Below are 18145 nucleotides of genomic sequence, written 5' to 3'. Positions count from 1 at the left end.
TAACGTGAACTGAAACTGACATGTACTGAATTTGAATGTGAACTCAATTGAATTGAAATGTATTCTTGTCTTGTGGAGTTACCATGATGTTCTTGTCTTATGGAGTTTCCATGATGTCAATAATAATGATTTGAACAATAATTGGACCGTATGTGGATGTAAAATGACTAAACTTGTAAAACATTTCTTGATGGATTCGTATAACTCATGACATGGCATAACATGATGAGACATGTTTGTGTGACTAGTGGTATGGCATAACACGATATAACATATAACAAATAAGTACATATTTGTATTGAAAACAAGGCATGCATAACAAAACATGTATATAAGTATAACAAACATGAATGATGGTTTCTTACCATCATACATAAATTATCCTAGAAGTAAGTTAGAGGCCAACTTACAGTGACTATAGCATAACGAAAAAATAGCATGAAATAACGTGAACTGAAAGGAGATCTTTCTAAGGGATAAAAACTTTCTCACTAAAATATTTAGAAATATAAAATCATTGATTTATGGTAAAATTACCATTTTACCCATCTACTAATGGAAAAATGATCATTTTATCCCTAAATTAATGATTTTTCATTTTAACTTCAACACTCACCAAAATTTACATTCATCATGTAAATTTTCTTTTAAATCTAAATATCTATTCAAAAAAATTTAAAACACATCACTATTATAAGAACTATGCTTAGGCCAAAACATACTAGGACTAAAATCATTGATTTTTGTTACAATTATTTCAACTTCAACTTTTTTGCTGAAACCGATTTATGCAATACTTAAAAAAACACATCTTATTTTTTAAAGAATCGTACTAAGACCATAGAATATACATTGCACAAAATGCATAAATTCCTCATGCTAAGAAAATTTTAAAACACCAAATCTCAAACAACTCTTTGACGCACTTAGACTATTTCCTTTCCAATAAACTCCAAGGATTCCGAAAGTCCATAAACATACTCTTAACATGCATAAGTCAATTATAAGAATTAAAATGCTTGAACAAATAGATCAAAGACCACCAAAGTCACAAAACATCACCCAACACAATAAGTTTGCACACTAACTTCACAACCGAGTACCACATACTTTGATTTTAGATCAAACCACTAAATCCAAATTTCTCGTGAAATAAATTTTTAAGAAATAACATTATATACCTCAATTTCAAGTTCTAAACTTTATCTAAGCACAAAACCTAGGATCACATGGTGAAAATTCATAAAAACTTAAAACAACTTGTGAGCCTCAAGATTATGTCCTAACCAAACCTTAGTATGCATAAAAATTCATTTCATCAAGATCAAAACCATTAATCTCCAAAACTAACTTCCTAATATATAGATAAACGTAAAAATATCAACATATGTGAATATCAAGACCATATGATCATGATTTTATAACAAAAGATCGATACTTTCTCAAAACACAAACTACTTTTACACCTCTAGTTTCCAACATTCTAAAATCATGCAAAAATCTTAATAAGATCTCTTAACATGCAACAATCTAGATAAAACTTGCATGTTAACACATTAAATCTAAATCATAAAAATATCAGATCAAGATCTTGCCAAAAACTTCATCAAATAAATCAAAATTTCATACAATATCCAGACTATCACCCAGTAAGACCTTTGCATGCTTAAACATACTTTCCACTTATCAAATATACATAAAAAACCACATAAAATACATAAATGGAAACTATACTCAAAGAAGAACAACTTATATGAAGTTAGTTTCATGAGACCTACTTAAACATGATTAAAACAATCAAGAAAAAATGGTTAGAAATACTGTCTAAAATCTCCTCTTGAGTTCTCTCCAAGAAAGCAAAGTTAAAGTGACCAAAGCATGAAGAGCAAGCCATGAAGACTTATTTAGGGCAGGAGGGTTGAGAGAGGATGTGAGGGTGACCACTTGATGGTGGTTTTTTCAGCCAAAACCATGGGCAGTAGCACATGGCTTTTAACTTTGGAAGTTGCCATAGGGTAGTTGGTGTTGAGGTGGCTGATTGACCTCCCATAAGCTAATATTTGGGTTGACATGGGTAGTGAAAGTACACCTAGGAAAATGGGGGAAACACCCTCAAGAAGCCTTGCTTAGGTGGTGCTTTTTGGTAGGCCTTAATAGGCCTAAATCGATTGGCCTCATATATGACTTCAAGAGGGATTGGTTTAGGGCTTCAGTTCCCAACAAGCCCAACTCCAATTCTTTTACTCCAATGAACTTACCAAGGTATAAAAGAATAAATAAGGGTGTAATGACATGAATTTGAGTGGTTAATAGTGAGTGAAAGTGATTTAATCTAGTGATTAAACACTAAGCTAAAACTGGCCAACATTTAGGATTTGGGTAACCATTTGGGGGTTTAGAGAAACCTTTTAGGATTTCAGCTTTCACCAAGATTTTGGGGTTTCAATTGAATCTTAAAGATTTGGGATTTTACTAGGGTTGAAACCCTCTTTGTTTTGGCACACACTTGAATGATTGGATGGAATAGTGTTTGGCTTACGTAGCATGATCACAATCCTTGATTTTTCTTGATTTCTTTCATATTTCCATCTCATGGTTTCTCTTAATGCCAAGTATCTTATAGTATTCACCAAGTGTGGCTAAAATATTGCCATGTGTTCAAATAAAATTTCTCTAGATTGATTTGGATAATCCACACTGTGACTTAAAAATTGACTAGATTGAGTGCCACACCGCTGTATCACAGATGTTACTATTCACTTCGAAAATGACAAATATACACTTTGTACCATAAAATTCTAAATAATCCTATGAACCTAATAGTGCAATTCATTTTTGAAAATTTTGACTCCTAAGTGCCTCAATTAAATCAAAAGGGATTTTCAAACAACTCTACTCTGAAAAATGAAAAATGCATTATTGCACTAAAAAATTCTAAATATTCTTTTAAGACTAATGATACAAAATGTTTCTCAATCTCATACTCTTAAGTATCTCAAATAAATAAAACTGTGTTTCTATCCCCAAAGTAGGTAAGAAACTAGTTAAGCTAACAGACTAAAACCTATACGATTTCTTGATTCACGAGACATTTATGGGGTTTTCACTACATTACTAAAGTCCAAAGAAATTCATTTACTAAATTTCTAGTAGGCTGTTACAACCATTATGTCTTGTCTCATAGGGTTACCACGATGTAAACTTAACATTTCATACTTGACTTAAAAAATATTGCATGCTTCATGACATGCATGACATGATGATCGTGAAATGTGATAGATATTCATAATTGATACACATAGAAACATGGCATGACATAGATATTTCAATTAAATAAGCATAAATAAAACATAAATATAATTGCTTAAACCTTACCACCTCACATATATAACTATACCATAAGTAAGTTAGAAGATAACTTATAGAAATCCGTGCGTAATGAAAGTGTAGTGTGGGCTGAAACGAGAGACGTTCTAAGGTTAGAATTTCTCACTTAACCTCATTAATAGAAAATTTACTAACTTAGAGCTTAATTTGTAAAATTTCCCCTTATCTCTTGGAAAATTGTCATTTCGCCTCTATGAAAATTGCAAACGGACCCCAAAACTTAACAAAATTTACATACCTCTTGTATTTCATTCGAAGTCCATAAATTTATGGACTTAGAATTTACAAAAAATCAAACCTACGACAAGAGCTCCACAAGGCTGAACCTAACATAGACTAAAAATCTTGTTTTGCTTGCTATTTGGCCCTTAAACACATCATCATGGCTAATCTGAATTTAAAAACTCATACTTATCATATCCCTAATTATAATATCATGTTAAGACACTAAATCAAACTTTCTTCAAAACCATAGTCTTGACATTTCAAAGAATTGCCCAAAACATCAAGATTAGGTCAAAGTGAACCTAACTTGGTGTCTGTGGCCTTTTTCTTGCACTTCAATACCAAGGACTCCAAGATTTCACAAATCTTGACTAATAACATGTTAATCGCTCAATCCTAGTTGATAATATGCATGACTAATGTAATGCCCCGGTCCCGCATGGGTTGGAGAGTTACTTCCTATTACTTAAGTTCAAATTTCAACAATATAATTACATACTCCAAATTTCCAATATCATATAAAATTTGTGATTCAAACTAATTTCCTCAATATAATTAACTTCTCAAAATGTTAAGTCATCATAACATAATAAAATTTCTTAATAAACTTCGCCAATACTCATATAGAAATTCTCTATGCTTAATCCACTATACATAAATCATCTCACCCAATACTTCATAGTCTAACCCTCAGCTAAAATATCCAACTATCTAAAAAATATTGTGGAGATAAGGGGTGAGTTATCAACAACTCAGTAAGCAAAGCACATATACTAGAGTGTACAACATGAGCCTTTTCATAAAGTTTCATATGCAGGAAACAGAAACATTTCATTTTCATATGCAAATCTCAAAACATATTATCAGGAAAGAAAAATAGAGCAACATTTCAATCTTTTCATATTCAAAATAAAATAACTGTTCATACTCAAAAACACTTTGACATAACAAAATTAAACATTCTCATCTTATCATATCATATCGAATTGTATCATATCATATATCATGTTTAACCCCCGCGGTACGGTTGTGCTATCCTTGGTGGTCAAACCAGGTAGTATCATATTGTGAAACTTTTCATTTTTTAATCTCAGAGTCCCGAGTGTACACACTAGAAAGAACACATAAAAAGACCACTTTGCTTCCAAGGTGGGTGCACTCATATCATATCATATCATGTTGGTACCAACCATATCACATGAAACAGTATCATCATATCAAAACATATTCATAATCAATATAAAAACAAATAAGAATGCAAAAGGTTTTTTATATTCATATCATATCAAATCACATGCGGAACACATTCATATCATTTTCAAATGATCCAAAACATTTCATATCATATGAACAAAAATCTCTTATGAAAGAATGTCTCTCTCTCTCTCTCTCTCTCTCTCTCTCTCTCTCTCTCTCTCTCTCTCTCTCTCTCTCTCTTCAAATGTTCTTGTAAAGAAATTGTAAATGTATATACTATTTTCTTGGTAGCCCCTATTAAGCACCCTATCGATTATAATTGTTTGTATGAGTATAAGGTAATGCATGCACATAGATGCTAAGTCATGAGATTTTCATACATGCTCTCTCAAAGTATTAACATCTTAATTATATGTAGCATGACATGAAATGCTCTTTTTCAAAAATAAATGCATATGCATCAGACTAAGAAAAGATAATGAAAATGTTTAACTGCAAAGAAAGACAAGAAATGAAAAGAATGTTAAGGTATGAAAATACATAACTTCATGAAAAATGATGTTTAAGCTCATTTTTTTCAATGAGGTTTTTCCATGACTGTACTGTTAAATGAAGAGGAATGAAAGTAAAGGACTAAATGGAAGAAAGAAAGGACTGAAAGGAAATGAATGTTTTAATATATGAAGCTAAGCAAAGGTTATGACTGATAAATGAATGATGGTACCAAAGAAATGGGTAGATTGCAATGCCAGATTAGTAGTACTGGTAGTGCACCCAATGCTGCATCCTGATAGAATGGATTCCTAACTCGTAGCCACGGGCGGAATCATGTCCAAAAGACCGCTAACCCTAACATACGGGGCGTAATAGTGTGTACCGACCAAATGAAAGTAAAAGATGAAAGTAAATGTATGCATGAAAGTATGATGTAAATGTATGTATGAAAGTATGATTTAAACATATGCATGAAAGTATGATGTATATGTATGCATGAAAGTATGATGTATATGTATGTGCATGAAAGTATGATTTAAATGTATGCATGAAAGCATGATGTATATGTATGTATGAAAGTATGATTTAAACGTACGCATGAAAGTATAAAGTAAGTATGTGCATGAAAGCATGACTAAACTCTTAACTGTTATGCATGAAAGTACTGTTTAAATGTTTATGTCTGCATGTTTTCAAAAGAAAAAGAATAGATGATCAGTATGTTAACGGCATGGTGTAATACTTACTGAGTATTAGACTCACTTTGTGTTATGTTTTAAACATCTAGGTAATGACGAAAAGGCTGGGGAAAGGGGCGTTACTGCAAAGGGAGAGGCAGACGTTTAGTGTCTTCCCTATTGGTTCGACCTTACATGAATGACGGGTTATGCTTATGGATGTTATGTTTTTAGGTTGGAAGGAGTCCCTTGTCAGGACGTTTTTTCGGATTTGACTTTAAACCATGTATAAATTTAGAATGGCATAACCGTTATGGTGGGGTGATGGTAACCCTTATATATTGACTTAGTGCATTCTTGTACGTATGAGAGATATGGAGTCTCTCCCTAGCTAGAACAATTATGTTTTTATAAAAGCATGATAGACTCTGAGAGTCTGTTTATAGAGGAGTGTTCAATAGAATGTCTATCAAATATTCCCTTTATTAAATTAGAAATTTAGAGTACACGTGTGTCATGTTTATGCTGATGGCATATTAAAAAAAATGAGAAGGGAGAGAAAAGAAAGAAAAAAGGAAAAGTATGTACGTAGCGATTCCACCCTTCCAGGGACGGGGTTGTTACAGTTACTATTTGGCAAAAGGTCAAGTATGAAAAGAATGGTTTTTATTGTTCCAAATGCTATCGACAAGGGCATACAAAGGTGGTGTGTAAGGTGGGGGAAGAGGAAGCAAGCGAGTTTGGTGGAGTTTAAAAAAGGGGTCAAAGAGGGTTTGGAAAGGAAAATTGATGGACACTAATTTGGAGAAGGAAGGCGAGATTAAGGGGACAAAGGGTCCTCGGGTGCTACAAGAGGTGGGGCATAAGTTGGATGTTACTGCAACGCTTATTGTGTTAGGTTCTAGACTTGGTGGTCTTAATGTTGTGGATGCAAAGGTACAGCCAGGGACACTCATTGTGTCCAGTTTTGGACTTGGCGGTCTTGACGGTGTGGAAGCGGAGTGGCTTGGTGGACTTTGTGGTCTTGTAGAAAAGGATGGAAGACAATTGGTGGTTGGTGCTTCAGTTGAGTCTATGGGGGGAGGTGTTGTGATAGTGGAACACAACACTTTGTTAATTGATTCCAACGAGATTCTGAGACAAAAGGTGAATGATGGATTTGAAATATCTGTTATTGATGGCACGGGGGCTGAGACTATATTGTCTAAGGTTTTTATGCGGCCTGTATGTATTACGCTTGATGCACTTTGTCTTTCGGGAAGGGGGCTGAGGAATGATTCGGTGGATGGTAGTGTTCTGTTAGTTGATGAAGCATTGGCAATGGAGTGTAGGGTGCAACAAAGGGTGTTTCACGATCAGTCTAGTTTGGTAAGTGGTTATGACTTAGAGCAGGAGATTGAGATGCCCTTGCAGCATCTTGCTCGAGATAAATCGTATGTGTCTGATACAGAAGTGGGTGCACCATTGACTAACTCACAAACACGAGGAGCACAAGGGAAGAGGTTCTCACAACGGGTTCATACTCGCACCAACAAACTTAATTTATGATGGACACAATTTTGGTTTGGAATGTGAGGGGGTTAGGCACATCTTGGAAAAGGTTACATTCTATGATTAGAAAAAATAATTAAGCTATCGTTGCTATCTATGAGCCATTTGCTAAGGATAATAAAATTCCTAGGTTGGCTTCTTCTCTTGATTTTCTAAAATTTTGTAGTAATGCATGCATGGGTGGGAAGTTGTGTTTACTGTGGTGGGATACTATGTCTTTTGATCTTGTCTCTATGTTGGAACAAATGATAACTGTTTGGTTTCAATTAGGTGATGCCAAATTCTTAGCTACATTTGTTTATGCGAAGTTTCGCCAAGTGGATCGCAAGAACTTGTGGCAGGCTCTTGAGGCGCTGTAGGTGGGGCATTCGCCATGTGGTGACTGGTTATTTTAACATAATTTAGAAGGATGTGGAAACAATTGGAGGCAATCCATGCTCTTTGTCCGTAATGGAGGAGTTTAACAATTGTACAGACCATTGTGGCCTTCTTGAGCTCGGTTTTGTTGGCAGTTGAATGACCTGGTGCAACCGGCATGGTGTTCAGTCATAGAGTTGGGCAAGGCTCGATAGAGCATCTGTTAACATTGGTGATGAAGGGGGATCCGAGACAGATGATGCTGAGCTGTCAGATTGCACCTTGATTGGGGCCGTTTTGAGTGCGTTTCAATCCTTTGGTCATAACTTTGGCTACAGGTGTCGGAATCGCACATAAGACCCCAATTCGGAAAGCTCTTTTCGGTGCGCACACTGTCCATATCAAGCATGGCTCCATGTGCCTTTTTTTCGACCTCAAATTCTGCTGTTTTCTCCTCTAAATCACTAGTTTTAGTTATTTTTTACTATTTATGGTAATATTTCGCTTGTCAGTTAGAAAGTCATTTTAAATCCGATTTGAGCTTAATTTTTTGCAAATTGCTTATTTTATTTCGAATTTCAATTTAAAGTGATTTATGAGATTTTGCTATTTTTGGCAAAATTCGGATAAACACGATTTTTGGCTATAACTGTCCGGCTTGTGGACTGATTTTGAGGGATTGCTTGATTTTATAATATTCCGTTAAACCCTAGAGACTTTTCTCTCTGGTTTTGGGTGAATTTTCTCCTATGAATCATCTGTTGGAACTAGCCTGCAGGATAATCGTTATCCTGTTCGGCATCAGTTGGCATCAGAGCTTCAACATCTTCCTGGGAAATTTCACCAGTTTCAATGGCTGGTGGTCGTGGTCGTGGTCGTCGTGGGCAGGTTCCGAATAAGGAACCCAATGCCGTGATCGCAGCATTCAGGATGCGATGATTGAGGATTGCAAAGGCAAGTCGCAGAATTAACCAAGCGCCTGGCGGCGCAGGATTTCGAGGATCGTGAGGCCTCTGATCACGATTCTAATTCCACTTTCGAAAACCCATATCACAATCATGCTTTATTCCGGGAGACCTCGGTTTTTGGGTCGATCTACCCAAGTTTTCTGGTACGTTACAGGCCGAGGGATTCGTGGATTGGATTAATGAAGTGGAGCATTATTTTGATTATAAGGAAGTCCCCGATCGTGTGAAAGTGAAATTGATCGCCATCAAACTCAAGGGCAGAGCTTCTGCGTGGTGGGAGCAGTTGCGACGTTCATGAGACAGGCAGGGCAAGGCCAAGATCACTGATTGGGAGAAGATGAAGAAGAAGATGAAGGGTCACTTCCTTCCCTTCGGCTACACGCAAACCTTGTTTTAGCGACTTCATGCGTTGAGGCAGGGTGCGCGATCAGTCGATGATTACACAGAGGAGTTTTACCAATTGGTCGCCCGGAATGACTTATCTGAGACGGAGGAGTAGATGGTGGCGCAGTATTTGGGGGGTTTGCACTAGCCCTTGTAAGATGTCCTCAACCTTCATTCACTGTGGAATGTTTCGGAAGCCTACCAGCGTGCACTTGCTATTGAAAAATAGCAAAACAGGAGACCAGTGATCAGGAGCGATCAAAACAGTCGACCAGTTCGCCCTCAGGATTCCCGTCCTATCCAGCAGCCATCGCAGGGTAATTCTAACCCTACTATTCGATGTTTTCGTTGTGGTGAACAAGGGCGTAGGGCGACTGATTGCAAGAAGCCTGCTAATCAAAAGGGCAAAAATTTGTTGATTGAGGAAAACATGGTAGACGAGACTGAGGAGATTGGCGAGCCCGTGTATGACGATGATGAGACTGATGATGTGATGTATGGAGATGGTCATGAGACTCTGGTCGTTCGCAAGAGTCTACTGACTCCCAAGGGCGATTCAGGGGACGATTGGTTGAGAACCAATATTTTTCACACGACCTACACAGTTGCAGATAAAGTCTGCAAAATGATCATTGACAGCGGCAGTTGTGAGAATGTAGTGTCCGAGGAGGTTGTCCAGAAATTTCAATTGAAGACGGACCGTCATCCTAAGCCATACAAGTTGTCATGGCTAAATAAAGGTAGTGAGGTAACAGTTGAGAGGCGATGCCTCGTGTCTTTTTCAATTGGTAGAAAATATTTCGATAATGCCTGGTGTGATGTTGTATCTATGGATGCGTGTCATGTATTGTTGGGTTGACCTTGGCAGTATGATCACAGTGTCATTCATGATGGACGGAAGAATACATATTCCATTAACATCAAGGGAAAAAAGATTGTGTTGGCGCCCTGGCGGGAAGGACTCACTCCTACCCCGGTAGCCAATAATACTAACTTGCTTTCCATGTCTAGGTTCTTAGATGAGATTGAGCATGGAGGCGTGGTCTATGCTTTACTACCTTGCGAGAATAGCGCAGTAAACGTGGATACAGATTTACCAGTAGAGGTGCAGCGGCTGCTAGCAGAATTCTCTGACTTGATCCCAGAGGATCTTCCTCCTGGGCTACCGCCTATGAGGGATATTCAGCATCAAATTGACCTTATTCCTGGGTCAAGTTTGCCAAATCGACCAGCATATCGCCTCAGTCCCAAGGAGGCTGAAGAGTTGCAGTGACAGGTGGTAGAGTTGTTGGAGAGGGGCTATATCCGAGAGAGTATGAGCCCATGTACAGTCCCTGCCCTGCTAGTGCCAAAGAAAGATGGTTCTTGGCGTATGTGTGTTGATAGTCGAGCGATCAACAAAATTACAGTGAAGTACCGGTTTCCAATTCCTTGTCTGGATGATATGTTGGATCAGCTATCCGGTTCTAAGGTCTTCTCAAAAATTGACCTTAAAAGCAGATACCACCAGATCAAAATAAGGCTTGGAGATGAGTGGAAGACGGCGTTTAAGACGCCACAAGGGTTGTATGAGTGGATGGTCATGCCTTTTGGGCTATCCAATGCGCCCAGCACATTCATGAGATTTATGCATCAGGTCTTGCGGCCTTTTATGGGAAAATTCGTTGTAGTTTACTTTGATGATATCCTCATTTATAGTCCGACATGGGCTTCACACTTTGATCACCTCTGTGCTGTTTTTGAGATGCTGAAAATGGAGTGCCTGTTTGTCAATCAGAAGAAGTGTTCTTTCTTCACTACTTCTGTGACTTTTCTTGGTTTTGTTGTGTCTACTGATGGTGTTCATGCAGATCAGTCAAAGATAGATGCAGTCTTGGAGTGGCCCAGACCAAGGACCTTACATGACATCTGAAGTTTCCATGGATTGGCATCTTTCTACCGCCGGTTCATTAGAAATTTCAGTACTCTGATTGCCCCTATCACAGAGTGCCTCAAGTCCAGTGGTCTGAGGAGGCAGACACCAGTTTTCAACTGGTCAAGCAGAAGATGACCGAGGCACCAGTTTTGGCACTCCCTGATTTTGACAAAGTGTTCGAGGTAAATTGTGATGCATCTGGCATTGGCATTGGTGGTGTTCTGAGTCAGGTAGGTCGTCCGGTTGCTTTTTTCAGTGAGAAGCTATCGAGATCAAAGAAAATTTATTCCACTTATGATCTGGAGTTCTATGCCATAGTTCAGTCCCTGAAGCATTGGCGTCACTACTTAGTACAGAAGGAGTTTATTCTGTTTACCGATCATGAGGCCCTGAAGTACATCAATGGTCAACACAAGCTGAGTAGACGTCATACCAAGTGGGTGGCATACTTGCAAGAATTCACCTTTACACTGAGGCACCAAGCAGGGAGTCTGAACCGCGTCACAGATGCCCTGAGCCGTCGTACCTTACTCCTCACCACCATGAGTACCAAAGTTGCAGGCTTTGAGACGTTCACAGATATGTATGCAGCTGATCCTTCCTTTGGTAGGATATTTCAGGAGGTAACTGATGGTCACCGTCATGATTTTGTTTTGCATAATGGGTATCTATTTCGTGGATTACAGTTGTGCATTCCAGATTGTTCATTGAGGCAGCAAATCATAAGTGAGCTTCATAATGAGGGACACTTTGTCCAAGATAAGACCTTGGCTCTTATCTCTTATGACTTTTATTGGCCCAAGTTGACTAGTGATGTGGCCCATTACGTGGACCGTTGTTATGTGTGCCAGCGGTCTAAGGGAGTTCTAACCAATGCGGGCTTGTACACTCCTTTAGCTATTCCTGAAGCTCCTTGGTTCGATGTCAGCATGGATTTTGTATTGGGCTTACCTCGCACCCAAAGGGCCTCGGATTCTATCTTTGTTGTGGTTGACAGGTTTTCCAAGATGGTCCATTTTGTAGCTTGCAGGAAGACTATGGATGCTGTCTGGATTGCCCATCTTTATTTCAGGGAGATTGTGCGTTTACATAGTGTTCCTCAATCCATCACTTCAGATTGTGATACCAAGTTCATCAGTCATTTTTGGAAGAGCCTGTGGGGGAAACTGGGAACACAGTTGAATTTTAGTAGCGCCTACCACCCCCCGACGGATGGCTAGACCGAGGTGGTGAACCGAAGTTTGGGCAACCTTTTGAGATGTTTGGTAGGAACTAAGCCGAAGCAGTGGGATTTGGCATTGCCTCAAGCAGAATTTACCTACAACAGATCGAAAAATAGAACCACAGGCTTAAGCCCATTTGAGATTGTCTATGGTCAGAACCCATCTGGGGTGCTGGACTTAGCCCCTATTCCACGTATAGGACGTTTCAGTCCTAAAGCAGATGAGATGGTAGAGTATCTTCAGGGTATCCATGAGCAGGTGAAACAGACCATTCACAAGAGTAATACCAAGTACAAGACTCGGGTTGACAGTCATCGTCGTCAGGTACTTTTTGATGTTGGTGATTTTGTTTGGGCTGTATTAACTCGTGATCGTTTTCCTGTTGGCGGGTATAATAAGCTTAAGGATCGGAAGATTGGACCTTGTGAGGTCGTGCAGAAGATCAATGATAACGCTTACAGGTTGCGCCTTCCCAGTCACTTGAAGACTTCTGATGTCTTTAATGTGAAGCAGGGGGATCTAAGACAGATGATGCTGAGCTGTCAGATTGCACCTTGATGGCGCTGAGATACCATGAGTTAGCAGATCAGCGCAAAGGCGAGAATTGATTGTGATATGTTCCTCATTGGGGCTGTTTTGAGTATGTTTTAGTCTTTTGGCCATAACTTTGGCTACGGGTGTCGGAATCGCATATAAGACCCCAATTCGGAAAGCTCTTTTCGGCGCGCACACTGTCCACATCAAGCATGGCTCCATGTGCTTTTTTTTGGACCTCAAATTCTGCTGTTTTTCCCTCCGAATCACTAGTTTTAGTTATTTTTTACTATTTATGGTAATATTTCGCTTGTCAGTTAGGAAGTCATTTTAAATCCGATTTGGGCCGGATTTTTTGCAGATTGCTTATTTTATTTCGAATTTCAATTTAGAGTGATTTCCGAGATTTTGCTATTTTTAGAAAAATTCGGATAAACACGATTTTTGGCTATAACAGTCCGGCTTGTGGACTGATTTTGAGGGATTGCTTGATTTTATAATATTCCATTAAACCCTAGAGACTTTTCTCTCTGGTTTTGGGTAATTTTTCTCCTGTGAATCATCTGTTAAAACTAGCCTACAGGATAATCGCTATTCTGTCCAGCGTCAGCTAATGAGGATCTACACGCCACCTTTGTTCTTTGCATGGGTTTATTAAACCTAGACCACAAAAGAGATGATAAGAGGCTTTTAGGGTTTCAGCTAGGGTAAGAAAATGCCACATGTCTTTCATGCAAGAAGCGTCCCTTAGGATTCCCAAGAGAAGCAATGATTAAAAGTAAAAGGAAGGGATTTCAGCCATGACAAGAAGAGGGTGCCAAGTACAGCAACCCTTTGGTTTCCAAATCAAAGTAATGATAAGAGAGAGAGTAGGGGACAACAAGCATTTATAAAGGGGCATCAATGGCACCTCCACTCAAGCATTGAGAGGAACCAAACACCATTCTTCCACTCACATGCCACCTTCACTCAAGCATAGGGAGGAACCCAAAGCGTCACGAGAAGAAGGGTTTTGGCATGGTAAGGATATTTAGGTTACCATATCTTTTCCTCCACTTGAACACGCATGCAAATAAGAGTTGGGGTGAAGTGGTTTGGCCTAATGGAGATGAAGCAAATGTGTTATGGCCTTGTTGCAAGTCCCATGGGACAAAAGGAGTGTTTGATTCAACCAAAAAGAGGGCAATCATACATAACTTTGCTTGGTGTGGTTGTTCTAGGGCTCCTCTTCTAAATGACCCAAGCTTGATGACAACAAGAAAGAAAAAAAGAGTGATGATCCTTGTAAGGGCATGAAATGTTCTACTCTTGCTATAGTTTGTATAAGATTCCACTTAGTCTTGTTGCAAGAAGGTTAACCTAAGGGTTCCACGCATTTAGACCTTTAGGGTTGAACTGAGTAAGCCACACACACCTTACACACACACACACACACACACACACACACACACACACACACACACACACACACACACACACACACACACACTTGCATGTTTCGCACAAAAAATCAATGAGTTATGTGAGTTATAAGAAGGATCTTTTATCCGAGTAGGGCTAAGAGCACAAAATCCTTGTTCACATTCCATACGTTTGGTTTAATGTTGAATCTGAATCTAATGATTTAAAAGCATACACTTCCAGCTTGCTTGGTTGTTGATATATTTTACATTGAAAAATTTGTAAGGTAGCCTCTAACTTACTCTTGGATAATATATTTATGTTTATGTGTAAACTCTGCATCTTGATTGTTCAAATTGCATTATGGAATTGCTACTTGTTACATGTTGTGATTTATATCTCGTATGTACATGCTATACTTAAAATGTTGCTTGTAAAATGGTTAGTTCATATGACATGTTTGGATTTTGAGAATTGATATATGATTTGTTGAACTCTCGCATGTGGTATGCAAGTATATGTTAGTGCATGTTCTAATTCTTTCAAGTTGTACACATGATGCATTCTTCACATATGGCACAAGTACATGATATTATTACATGAAAGTTACATTATTACATGTCTTATGTTTTTGGGTTATGCATTAAAAAGGGTTTTGTCACCCCAATACTAGGATGGGGGAATATCCTAGTAGAACTCTCATGTCCACTTTAGAGTGATTAAATTAGAGTGGTGACCTCTAAGTTGACGAAACACAGTCAACAAATTTTGAATGAGTTCTTTTTAAAGGATTCCAGAGTGAAGTAGCACCTAACACTAGTGGGTGCAACACATTCAAAATGTGGTGAAGGGGGATTGCGAAATGCCATATTATATGTAATCTAACATACTCACACCTAATAAAGAGGACCAGCAATCTGAGGTGGTAACTAGCAGGGAGCTTGCGGTTCCTAGGAGTAGCCGTGAGGTGTCCACCCATATGGTTATATGGCTTAATGATTATAAGTGGATTATATGAATCAAAAATGATATTTTGTTATATGGTCACTTTGTTATTCTATTACATGATTACAAGGTCACTGCTGTGAAAAGGAACACATACAAGAAGGAAGTGACTTGCAATCAAGTTCATGTCCATGCATTCATACTCATGGTATACCTTTACATGCTTATGTTATTATTATTATTATTATTTTATGTTATTGGTTCAACTTGCTGAGATTTTTTGAAATCTTACCATAGTAGTTTTTACTATCATTCCCCCCAGCATGATAGAAGTTGTGACAATAATAGATGATAGCGATGATGAAACACAAACATGAGGATGTCTCAAGGGGGAAAGAGGCCCTAAAGAGCCCCTGAGCATTTGGTGGAACCAATGCTTGTAGAATGGCTTGAGTGCGCCAAGAAATTGAAATGTGAAGTGCTAAAGCTCTTTGAGGACCTATAGAAGATTCTGGATAAGGACAAGGGCAAATAGGACATCTTCTTATTTGCGTTGAGGAACAATATGATTTTTTGATTAATAATCAAAATCACAAGGGTTTTTGGATTTAATAGTTATTTTATTTAGGTACCATATTTTAATTGCTCAAAACTTTACTTAGAAATGAACTTTTTCCATTGCAATTAGTGCATACTATTATAAACATGTTAGGTATATTATATGTTAACTTTCATGAATGAGTGACATGTAACCTTGAATTGCATGTCCAAATACTTCAGTCTCCATCCAACCCAAGCAGGGTCGGGGGCGCGTCCAATCCCAAGCAGGGCCAAGGGCGTCATAGAAGTGCATGTGGCGGGTTTTAGATTTAAAGGTCTTAGCAGAAAAATAGAAGTTTTGTAATTGCCCAAAAACCTAAGAGGATTTCTATGATGCCCCGAGAACCCGATTGAGATTGGACGGTGTTTAATGCAAACACTTGCTACCTCTTGAGTTTCTCTGTGTTATGTCGGAGTGCTCCTAACTCTAAATCAAGCTTGTTCTCATCCTTTGTATGCTCATCATGACCTTTACTCACCTATTGTCAGGCGAACTTCCTTTGTTGCCTTGTGCTATCTTGCAATTGACAAGCTCTGTACGTGTTGCTCACCTTACTTCCACCTTGGAAGCATGTTGCTTGTCTTGCTATCACATCATCGCCAGCATTTTACTGGCATGAGGGGATTCCTTCCCTTGATTTGGCATAGCCCTCACAGAAGGACGACCACATAAGTCATCCAATCATATTGTTGGCCTCCATAATTGAAGAATAAATCAGCATTTAGTATATTATATTTTCAGAGGGGGGCACAGGGGGTTGGGTTATACCATGTCCACGCAATTCATTGATTGAGTACGTTCCATATTATAAACCAACGATTGGCAGACATCCAAAACGGTAGGGACACCCATCCTAATTATGCCTTTTAATATATGTTGAGAAAAATAGAAAATAAAACGCAACAGTGTAACCACATCATAAGGCTATGGATCTATACCTAAGCCCTAAGGCCAGGTACGTCTATAATTGAGGCACCGAATGTCTCTCATCATCAGATTCATGCACACCTGTGCAGGCTGAAAAGCTTACCCACTTTCAAAATAACTAAAAAGAAAAGGAGCAACTGCATCATCGATCAAGTCCATCATCTCATCGTACAAATTACCTTTTATCTCAAGAAACAAATCTATTGTACTCAAGAAATTGGAACAAATGGCCGGAAATGAATTACTTTAATAACTAATAACATAACTAAGATTCCCAATGCGTCACTACGAATTAAAGAAGTTTGCGCGTTTGTTTTAACAGTCAACGGCTTTTCTTTCTTTCATCAAGAATTTAAGATAACAAGTTGTCATTTAAACAAGACCTTAATATTGTTGTTTAACAATACATTAATGTTCTCTTTGTTTATGTAAATAAAAGAATAAGAGGTTTTATAGAGAAGAAAGTTTGATATAATTTATTAAATACTTAACTTTATTTAATTTATACTAATAATAATAATAAATGACATATAACCTCTTATTCTATGTCGACTCCCCTTTTCATATAAATAATGTGAACAAAAAAAATAAAAGCTAACCATCAAGTTCAAGACCCATCGAAATTCTAAGATTTTTTAACCATATTATATTTTTAATGACAATTGGAATGATATTAATTGGGCTCATTTGGATTTAGAGATGAGATGAGATGATTTTAGATAAATGTTGAAAGTTGAATAAAAATATTATTAAGATATTATTTTTTTAATATTATTATTATTTTAAAATTTGAAAAAGTTGAATTATTTATTATATTTTATGTAAAAATTTGAGAAAGTTGTAATTATAAGATGAGATGAAACACTATCTCAATCCAAGCGAACTCGTAGTCTTATTTTATTAATAGTGTTTTGTTGAGTAAAAAACAATTCTCAAATAAGTATCTTAGAAGAGAATCATCCCTCCAAGATTAGATGGAGTAGAAATAGGCTAATTAACAACTCATTATAGACAACTTTAAATACAAGAATATTTTTTATTAAATTTAAACACATTAAATAAAAAATAAAATTTATAATAATATTATTTTATTACATAATTATATATAAATTGTTAATTAGTAATAACTTTATCGTTTGCCTTGAGGTATATAAAGGAAAGGTAAATGCTAAATAAATTAGTCTATCCTACTGATGCTTTTTTTAATAGTTTAAAAATTGATTATTAGTAAATTTATATATTTATTTTAAAAAAGTATTTAAAATAAAAAATTATATATAAATGATGGTTCTATTCTTGAGATTGGCTTTATGGTCTCACGTAGTATTAGGGGTGCTACCCGCACCATACGGTGCGGG

Source organism: Carya illinoinensis, chromosome 11 (assembly GCF_018687715.1).
Source record: "Carya illinoinensis cultivar Pawnee chromosome 11, C.illinoinensisPawnee_v1, whole genome shotgun sequence".
In the NCBI taxonomy this organism is placed as follows: Eukaryota; Viridiplantae; Streptophyta; class Magnoliopsida; order Fagales; family Juglandaceae; genus Carya; species Carya illinoinensis.
Note: the sequence above shows the minus strand (reverse complement) of the source record.